Source organism: Colletes latitarsis, unplaced genomic scaffold (genome assembly GCF_051014445.1).
Source record: "Colletes latitarsis isolate SP2378_abdomen unplaced genomic scaffold, iyColLati1 scaffold0007, whole genome shotgun sequence".
In the NCBI taxonomy this organism is placed as follows: Eukaryota; Metazoa; Arthropoda; class Insecta; order Hymenoptera; family Colletidae; genus Colletes; species Colletes latitarsis.
The window spans coordinates 5,757,235-5,768,685 of NW_027488367.1; positions in this window are offsets into that span (position 1 = coordinate 5,757,235).

The window sequence follows — 11,451 nt, forward strand, 5'->3', positions numbered from 1 at the left end:
AACCTAGACCTAACATGCGTTGTCCTCTAGAATATTGATGGAAACCAGGTTTAATTGACTGTTTCAGTGTTGTACTTCATTACTACGTGATGCAATCCAGAAAAAGCCCAGGATCTAGCCATCAAGTATGAGAAATATGCGAAAGAATGAACCTGATGAGAGCAAATCCCAGACCTAACCTAGACCTAACATGAATTATTCTCTAAAATATTGATCGAAACCAGGTTTAATTGACTGTTTCAGTGTTGTACTTCATTACTACGTGATGCAATCCAGAAAAAGCCCAGGATCTTGCCATCAAGTATGAGAAATATGCGAAAGAATGAGCCTGATGGGAGCAAATCCCTGACCTAACCTAGACCTAACATGAATTATTCTCTAAAATATTGATCAAAACCAGGTTTACTTGACTATTTCAGTGTGGTACCACATTACTACGTGATCCAATCCAGAAACAACCCAGGATCTAGCCATGAACTATGAGAAATATGCGAAATTATGAGCCTGATGAGGGCAAATCCTAGACCTAACCCAAACCTAACATGCGTTATCCTCTAAAATATTTATCAAGACCAGGTTTAATTGAATGTTTCAGTGCGGTACCACATTACTACGTGAACCAAACCAGAAAAAACACAGGATCCGTTCAACAAGTATGTTAAAACTGCGACAGTATGACCCTGATGAGGGCAAATCCCAGGCCTAACCTAGACCTAACATGCGTTGTCCTCTAAAATATTGATGGAAACCAGGTTTAATTGACTGTTTCAGTGTTGTACTTCATTACTACGTGATGCAATCCAGAAAAAGCCCAGGATCTAGCCATGCAGTGTGAGAAATATGCGAAAGTAAGAGCCTGATGAGGGCAAATCCCAGACCTAACCTAGACCTAGCATGTATAATTCTCTAAAATATTGATCGAAACCAGGTTTAATTGACTGTTTCAGTGTTGTACTTCATTATTACGTGATGCAATCCAGAAAAAGCCCAGGATCTAGCCATCAAGTATGAGAAATATGCGAAAGAATGAGCCTGACGAGGGCAAATCCCAGACCTAACCTAGACCTAACATGAATTATTCTCTAAAATATTGATCGAAATCAGGTTTACTTGCCTGTTTCAGTGTGGCCCCACATTACTACGTGATCCAAACCAGAGAAAAACCCGGGGTCTGTTCAACAAGTATGTGAAAAGCGCGAAAGTATGAGTCTGATGAGGTCAAATCCCAGACCTATCCCAGACTTAAATTGCGTTATCCTCTAAAATATTGATCGAAACCAGGTTTAATCGACTGTTTCAGCGTGGTGCCACATTACTACGTGATACAATCCAGAAACAGCCCAGGATCTAGCCATCAAGTATGAGAAATATGCGAAAGTATGAGCCTGATGAGGGCAAATCCTAGACCTAACCCAAACCTAACATGCGTTTTCCTCTAAAATATTTATCAAGACCAGGTTTAATTGAATGTTTCAGTGTGGTACCACATTACTACGTGAACCAAGCCTGAAAAAACCCAGGATCCGTTCAACAAGTATGTTAAAACTGCGACAGTATGACCCTGATGCGGGCAAATCCCAGGCCTAACCTAGACCTAACATGCGTTGTCCTCTAGAATATTGATGGAAACCAGGTTTAATTGACTGTTTCAGTGTTGTACTTCATTACAACGTGATGCAATCCAGAAAAAGCCCAGGATCTAGCCATGAAGTATGAGAAATATGCGAAAGAATGAGCCTGATGAGAGCAAATCCCAGACCTAACCTAGACCTAACATGCGTTATCCTCCAAAATATTGATCGAAACAAGGTTTAATTGACTGTTTCAGCGTGGTACCACATTACTACGTGATACAATCCAGAAACAGCCCAGGATCTAGCCATGAAGTATGAGAAACATGCGAAAGTATGAGCCTGATGAGTGAAAATCCCAGGCCTAACCTAGACCTAACATGCGTTATCCTCTAAAATATTGATCGAAACCCGGTTTAATCGACTGTTTCAGTGTGGTACCATATAACTATGTGATCCAAACCAGAAAATAACCCAGGATCTGTTCAAGGAGTATGTGAAGTGTGCGAAAGTATGAGTCTGATGAGGTCAAATCCCAGACCAATCCCAGACTTAACTTGCGTTATCCTCTAAAATATTGATCGAAACCAGGTTTAATCGACTGTTTCAGTGTGGTACCACATTAGTACGTGATCCAAACCAGAAAAAGCCCAGGATCTAGCCATCAAGTATGAGAAATATGCGAAAGAATGAGCCTGGTGAGAGCAAATACCAGACCTAACCTAGACCTTACATGCGTTATCCTCTAAAATATTGAGCGAAACCAGGTTTAATGGACTGTTTCAGTGTGGTACCACACTACTTCGTGATCCAAACCAGAAAAATCCCAGGATCTGTTCAACAAGTATGTGAAAAACGCTAAACTGTGAGCCTGATGAGGGCAAATCTTAGACCTAACCCAGACCTAAGATGCGTTAACCTCTAAAATATTTATCAAGACCAGGTTTAATTGATTGTTTCAGTGAGGTCCCACATTACTACGTGATCCAAACCAGAAAAAACCCAGGATCTGTTCAACATGTATGAGAAATATGCGAAAGAATGAGCCTGATGAGGGCAAATCCTAGACCTAACCCAGACCTAACATGCGTTATCCTCTAAAATATTTATCAAGACCAGGTTTAATTGATTGTTTCAGTGTGGTCCCACATTACTACGTGATCCAAACCAGAAACAGCCCAGGATCTAGCCTTGAAGTATGAGAAATATGCGAAAGTATGAGCCTGATGAGGGCAAATCCTAGACCTAACCCAGACCTAACATGCGTTATCCTCTAAAATATTGATCGAAACCAGGTTTAATTGACTGTTTCAGCGTGGTACCACATTACTACGTAATACAATCCAGAAACAGCCCAGGATCTAGCCTTGAAGTATGAGAAATATGCGAAAGTATGAGCCTGATGAGGGCAAATCCTAGACCTAACCCAGACCTAACATGCGTTATCCTCTAATATATTTATCAAGACCAGGTTTAATTGATTGTTTCAGTGTGGTCCCACATTACTACGTGATCCAAACCAGAAAAAACCCAGGATCTGTTCAACATGTATGAGAAATATGCGAAAGAATGAGCCTGATGAGAGCAAATCCCAGACCTAACATAGACCTAACATGAATTATTCTCTAAAATATTGATCGAAACCAGGTTTAATTGACTGTTTCAGTGTGGTCCCACATTACTACGTGATCCAAACCAGAAATAACCCAGGATCCGTTCAACAAGTATGTGAAGAATGCGAAAGTATGAGTCTGATGAGTGAAAATCCCAGGCCTAACCTAGACCTAACATGCGTTATCCTCTAAAATATTGATCCAAACCAGGTTTAATGGACTGTTTCAGCGTGGTACCACACTACTACGTGATCCAAACCAGAAAAAACCCAGGATCTGTTCAACAAGTATGTGAAAAACGCGAAAGTATGAGCCTGATGAGGGCAAATCCCAGACATATCCCAGACCTAACTTGCGTTGTCCTCTAAGATATTGATGGAAACCAGGTTTCATTGACTGTCTCAGTGTTGTACTTCAATACTACGTGATGCGATCCAGAAAAAGCCCAGGATCTAGCCATCAAGTATGAGAAATATGCGAAAGAATGAGCCTGATGAGAGCAAATCCCAGACCTAACCTAGACCTAACATGCGCTATCCTCAAAAATATTGATCGAAACCTGGTTTAATCGACTGTTTCAGTGTGGTGCCACATTACTATGTGATCCAAACCTGAGAAAACCCAGGATCTGTTCACCAAGTATGTGAAAAACGCGAAAGTATGAGTCTGATGAGGTCAAATCCCAGACCTATCCCAGACTTAACTTGCGTTATCCTCTAAAATATTTATCAAGACCAGGTTTAATTGAATGTTTCAGTGTGGTACCACATTACTACGAGAAACAAACCAGAAAAAACCCAGGATCCGTTCAACAAGCATGTGAAGAATGCGAAAGTATGAGTCTGATCAGTGAAAATCTCAGGCCTTACCTAGACCTAACTTGCGTTGTCCTCTAAAATATTGATGGAAACCAGGTTTCATTGACTGTTTCAGTGTGGTGCTACATTACTACGTGATGTAATCCAGAAAAAGCCCAGGATCTAGCCATCAAGTATGAGAAATATGCGAAAGAATGAGCCTGATGAGAGCAAATCCCAGACCTAACCTAGACCTAACATGCGTTATCCTCTAAAATATTGAGCGAAACCAGGTTTAATGGACTGTTTCAGTGAGGTACCACACTACTTCGTGATCCAAACCAGAAAAAGCCCAGGATCTGTTCAACAAGTATGTGAAAAACGCTAAACTGTGAGCCTGATGAGGGCAAATCTTAGACCTAACCCAGACATAAGATGCGTTATCCTCTAAAATATTTATCCAGACCAGGTTTCATTGAATGTTTCAGTGTGGTACCACTTTGCTACGTGATCCAATCCAGAAATAGCCCAGGATCTAGCCATGAAGTATGAGAAATATGCGAAAGTATGAGCCTGATGTGGGCAAATCCTAGACCTAACCCAGACCTAACATGCGTTATCCTCTAAAGTATTTATCAAGATCAGGTTTAATTGATTGTTTCAGTGTGGCCCCACATTACTACGTGATCCAAACCAGAAAAAACCCAGGATCTGTTCAACATGTATGAGAAATATGCGAAAGAATGAGCCTGATGAGAGCAAATGCCAGACCTAACCTAGACCTAACATGAATTATTCTCTAAAATATTGATCGAAACCAGGTTTACTTGACTGTTTCAGTGTGGTCCCACATTACTACGTGATCCAAACCAGAAGAAACCCAGGATCTGTTCACCAAGTATGTGAAAAACGCGAAAGTATGAGTCTGATGAGGTCAAATCCCAGACCTATCCCAGACTTAGCTTGCGTTATCCTCTAAAATATTGATCGAAACCAGATTTAATCGACTGTTTCAGCGTGGTGCCACATTACTACGTGATACAATCCAGAAACAGCCCACGATCTAGCCATCAAGTATGAGAAATATGCGAAAGAATGAGCCTGATGAGAGCAAATCCCAGACCTAACATAGACCTAACATGAATTATTCTCTAAAATATTGATCGAAACCAGGTTTAATTGACTGTTTCAGTGTGGACCCACATTACTACGTGATCCAAACCAGAAATAACCCAGGATCCGTTCAACAAGTATGTGAAGAATGCGAAAGTATGAGTCTGATGAGTGAAAATCCCAGGCCTAACCTAGACCTAACATGCGTTATCCTCTAAAATATTGATCCAAACCAGGTTTAATGGACTGTTTCGGCGTGGTACCACACTACTACGTGATCCAAACCAGAAAAAACCCAGGATCTGTTCAACAAGTATGTGAAAAACGCGAAAGTATGAGCCTGATGAGGGCAAATCCCAGACATATCCCAGACCTAACTTGCGCTGTCCTCTAAGATATTGATGGAAACCAGGTTTCATTGACTGTTTCAGTGTGGTACTACATTACTACGTGATGCAATCCAGAAAAAGCCCAGGATCTAGCCATCAAGTATGAGAAATATGCGAAAGAATGAGCCTGATGACAGCAAATCCCAAACCTAACATAGACCTAACATGAATTATTCTCTAAAATATTGATCGAAACCAGGTTTAATTGACTGTTTCAGTGTGGTCCCACATTACTACGTGATCCAAACCAGAAATAACCCAGGATCCGTTCAACAAGTATGTGAAGAATGCGAAAGTATGAGTCTGATGAGTGAAAATCCCAGGCCTAACCTAGACCCAACATGCGTTATCCTCAAAAATATTGATCGAAACCTGGTTTAATCGACTGTTTCAGTGTGGTACCACATTACTATGTGATCCAAACCTGAAAATAACCCAGGATCTGTTCAACAAGTATGTGAAACACGCGAAAGTATGGGTCTGATGAGATCAAATCCCAGACCTATCCCAGACTTAACTTGTGTTATCTCTCCACATTACTACGTGATACAATCCAGAAACAGCCCAGGATCTAGCCACGAAGTATGTGAAATATGCGAAAGTATGAGCCTGATGAGGGCAGTCCTAGACCTAACCCAAACCTAACATGCGTTATCCTCTAAAATATTTATCAAGACCAGGTTTAATGGACTGTTTCAGTGTGGTACCACACTACTACGTGATACAAACCAGAAAAAGCCCAGGATCTAGCCATCAAGTATGAGAAATATGCGAAAGAATGAGCCTGATGAGAGCAAATCCCAGACCTAACCTAGACCAAACATGAATTATTCTCTAAAATATTTATCAAGACCAGGTTTAATGGACTGTTTCAGTGTGGTACCACACTACTACGTGATACAAACCAGAAAAAGCCCAGGATCTAGCCATCAAGTATGAGAAATATGCGAAAGTATGAGCCTGATGAGGGCAAATCCTAGACCTAACCCAAACCTAACATGCGTTATCCTCTAAAATATTTATCAAGACCAGTATTAATTGAATGTTTCAGTGTGGTACCACATTACTACGTGAACCAAGCCTGAAAAAACCCGGGATCCGTTCAACAAGTACGTGAAGAATGCGAAAGTATGAGTCTGATGAGTGAAAATCCCAGGCCTAACCTAGACCTAACATGCGTTATCCTCAAAAATATTGATCGAAACCTGGTTTAATCGTCTGTTTCAGTGTGGTGCCACATTACTATGTGATCCAAACCAGAAAATAACCCAGGATCTGTTCAACGAGTATGTGAAGTGTGCGAAAGTATGAGTCTGATGAGGTCAAATCCCAGACCAATCCCAGACTTAACATGCGTTATCCTCTAAAATATTGATCGAAACCTGGTTTAATCGACTGTTTCAGTGTGGTACCACATTACTACGTGATCCAAACCAGAAAAAACCCAGGATCTAGCCACCAAGAATGAGAAATATGCGAAAGAATGAGCCTGATGAGAGCAAATCCCAGACCTAACCTAGACCTTACATGCGTTATCCTCTAAAATATTGAGCGAAACCAGGTTTAATGGACAGTTTCAGTGTGATACCACACTGCTTCGTGATCCAAACCAGAAAAAACCCAGGATCTGTTCAACAAGTATGTGAAAAACGCTAAACTGTGAGCCTGATGAGGGCAAATCTTAGACCCAACCCAGACCTAAGATGCGTTATCCTCTAAAATATTTATCCAGACCAGGTTTCATTGAATGTTTCAGTGTGGTACCACTTTACTACGTGATCCAATCCAGAAAAAGCCCAGGATCTAGCCATCAAGTATGAGAAATATGCGAAAGTAGGAGCCTGATGAGGGCAAATCCTAGACCTATCCCAGACCTGACTTGCGTTATCCTCTAAAATATTGATCGAAACCAGGTTTAATTGACTGTTTCAGCGTGGTACCACATTACTACGTGATACAATCCAGAAACAGCCCAGGGTCTAGCCTTCAAGTATGAGAAATATGCGAAAGTATGAGCCTGATGAGGGCAAATCCTAGACCTAACCCAGACCTAACATGCGTTATCCTCTAAAATATTTATCAAGACCAGGTTTAATTGATTGTTTCAGTGTGGTCCCACATTACTACGTGATCCAAACCAGAAAAAACCCAGGATCTGTTCAACATGTCTGAGAAATATGCGAAAGAATGAGCCTGATGAGAGCAAATCCCAGGCCTAACCTAGACCTAACATGAATTATTCTCTAAAATATTGATCGAAACCAGGTTTAATTGACTGTTTCAGTGTGGTCCCACATTACTACATGATCCAAACCAGAAATAACCCAGGATCCGTTCAACAAGTGTGTGAAGAATGCGAAAGTATGAGTCTGATGAGTGAAAATCCCAGACCTAACCTAGACCTAACATGCGTTATCCTCTAAAATATTGATCGAAACCTGGTTTAATCGACTGTTTCAGTGTGGTACTACATTACTACGTGATGCAATCCAGAAAAAGCCCAGGATCTAGCCATCAAGTATGAGAAATATGTGAAAGAATGAGCCTGATGAGAGCAAATCCCAGACCTAACCTAGACCAAACATGCGTTATCCTCTAAAATATTGAGCGAAACCAGGTTTAATGGACTGTTTCAGTGTGGTACCACACTACTTCGTGATGCAAACCAGAAAAAACCCAGGATCTGTTCAACAAGTATGTGAAAAACGCTAAACTGTGAGCCTGATGAGGGCAAATCTTAGACCTAACCCAGACCTAAGATGCGTTATCCTCTAAAATATTTATCCAGACCAGGTTGCATTGAATGTTTCGGTGTGGTCCCACATTACTACGTGATCCAAACCAGAAAAAACCCAGGATCCGTTCAACAAGTATGTGAAGAATGCGAAAGTATGAGTCTGATGAGTGAAAATCCCAGGCCTAACCTAGACCTAACATGCGTTATCCTCAAAAATATTGATCGAAACCTGGTTTAATCGTCTGTTTCAGTGTGGTGCCACATTACTATGTGATCCAAACCAGAAAATAACCCAGGATCTGTTCAACATGTATGAGAAATATGCGAAAGAATGAGCCTGATGAGGGCAAATCCTAGACCTAACCCAGACCTAACATGCGTTATCCTCTAAAATATTGATCGAAACCAGGTTTAATTGACTGTTTCAGCGTGGTACCACATTACTACGTAATACAATCCAGAAACAGCCCAGGATCTAGCCTTGAAGTATGAGAAATATGCGAAAGTATGAGCCTGATGAGGGCAAATCCCAGACCTAACCTAGACCTAACATGAATTATCCTCTAAAATATTTATCAAGACCAGGTTTAATTGATTGTTTCAGTGTGGTCCCACATTACTACGTGATCCAAACCAGAAAAAACCCAGGATCTGTTCAACAAGTATGTGAAGAATGCGAAAGTATGAGTCTGATGAGTGAAAATCCCAGGCCTAACCTAGACCTAACATGCGTTATCCTCTAAAATATTGATCCAAACCAGGTTTAATGGACTGTTTCAGCGTGGTACCACACTACTACGTGATCCAAACCAGAAAAAACCCAGGATCTGTTCAACAAGTATGTGAAAAACGCGAAAGTATGAGCCTGATGAGGGCAAATCCCAGACATATCCCAGACCTAACTTGCGTTGTCCTCTAAGATATTGATGGAAACCAGGTTTCATTGACTGTCTCAGTGTTGTACTTCAATACTACGAGATGCGGTCCTGAAAAAGCCCAGGATCTAGCCATCAAGTATGAGAAATATGCGAAAGAATGAGCCTGATGAGAGCAAATCCCAGACCTAACCTAGACCTAACATGAATTATTCTCTAAGATATTGATCGAAACCATGTTTAATTGACTGTTTCAGTGTGGTCCCACATTACTACGTGATCCAAACCAGAAAAAAACCAGGATCCGTTCAACAAGTATGTGAAGAATGCGAAAGTATGAGTCCGATGAGTGAAAATCCCAGGCCTAACCTAGACCTAACATGCGCTATCCTCAAAAATATTGATCGAAACCTGGTTTAATCGTCTGTTTCAGTGTGGTACGACATTAGTATGTGATCCAAACCTGAAAAAACCCAGGATCTGTTCACCAAGTATGTGAAAAACGCGAAAGTATGAGTCTGATGAGGTCAAATCCCAGACCTATCCCAGACTTAACTTGCGTTATCCTCTAAAATATTTATCAAGACCAGGTTTAATTGAATGTTTCAGTGTGGTACCACATTACTACGAGAAACAAACCAGAAAAAACCCAGGATCCGTTCAACAAGCATGTGAAGAATGCGAAAGTATGAGTCTGATCAGTGAAAATCTCAGGCCTTACCTAGACCTAACTTGCGTTGTCCTCTAAAATATTGATGGAAACCAGGTTTCATTGACTGTTTCAGTGTGGTACTACATTACTACGTGATGCAATCCAGAAAAAGCCCAGGATCTAGCCATCAAGTATGAGAAATATGCGAAAGAATGAGCCTGATGAGAGCAAATCCCAGACCTAACCTAGACCTAACATGAATTATTCTCTAAAATATTGATCGAAACCAGGTTTACTTGACTGTTTCAGTGTGGTCCCACATTACTACGTGATCCAAACCAGAAGAAACCCAGGATCTGTTCACCAAGTATGTGAAAAACGCGAAAGTATGAGTCTGATGAGGTCAAATCCCAGACCTATCCCAGACTTAGCTTGCGTTATCCTCTAAAATATTGATCGAAACCAGGTTTAATCGACTGTTTCAGCGTGGTGCCACATTACTACGTGATACAATCCAGAAACAGCCCACGATCTAGCCATCAAGTATGAGAAATATGCGAAAGAATGAGCCTGATGAGAGCAAATCCCAGACCTAACATAGACCTAACATGAATTATTCTCTAAAATATTGATCGAAACCAGGTTTAATTGACTGTTTCAGTGTGGACCCACATTACTACGTGATCCAAACCAGAAATAACCCAGGATCCGTTCAACAAGTATGTGAAGAATGCGAAAGTATGAGCCTGATGAGGGCAAATCCCAGACATATCCCAGACCTAACTTGCGCTGTCCTCTAAGATATTGATGGAAACCAGGTTTCATTGACTGTTTCAGTGTGGTACTACATTACTACGTGATGCAATCCAGAAAAAGCCCAGGATCTAGCCATCAAGTATGAGAAATATGCGAAAGAATGAGCCTGATGACAGCAAATCCCAAACCTAACATAGACCTAACATGAATTATTCTCTAAAATATTGATCGAAACCAGGTTTAATTGACTGTTTCAGTGTGGTCCCACATTACTACGTGATCCAAACCAGAAATAACCCAGGATCCGTTCAACAAGTATGTGAAGAATGCGAAAGTATGAGTCTCATGAGTGAAAATCCCAGGCCTAACCTAGACCCAACATGCGTTATCCTCAAAAATATTGATCGAAACCTGGTTTAATCGACTGTTTCAGTGTGGTACCACATTACTATGTGATCCAAACCTGAAAATAACCCAGGATCTGTTCAACAAGTATGTGAAACACGCGAAAGTATGAGTCTGATGAGGTCAAATCCCAGACCTATCCCAGACTTAACTTGTGTTATCTCTCCACATTACTACGTGATACAATCCAGAAACAGCCCAGGATCTAGCCACGAAGTATGTGAAATATGCGAAAGTATGAGCCTGATGAGGGCAGTCCTAGACCTAACCCAAACCTAACATGCGTTATCCTCTAAAATATTTATCAAGACCAGGTTTAATGGACTGTTTCAGTGTGGTACCACACTACTACGTGATACAAACCAGAAAAAGCCCAGGATCAAGCCATCAAGTATGAGAAATATGCGAAAGAATGAGCCTGATGAGAGCAAATCCCAGACCTAACCTAGACCAAACATGAATTATTCTCTAAAATATTGATCAAAACCAGGTTTAATTGACTGTTTCAGTGTGGCACCACATTACTGCGTGATCCAATCCAGA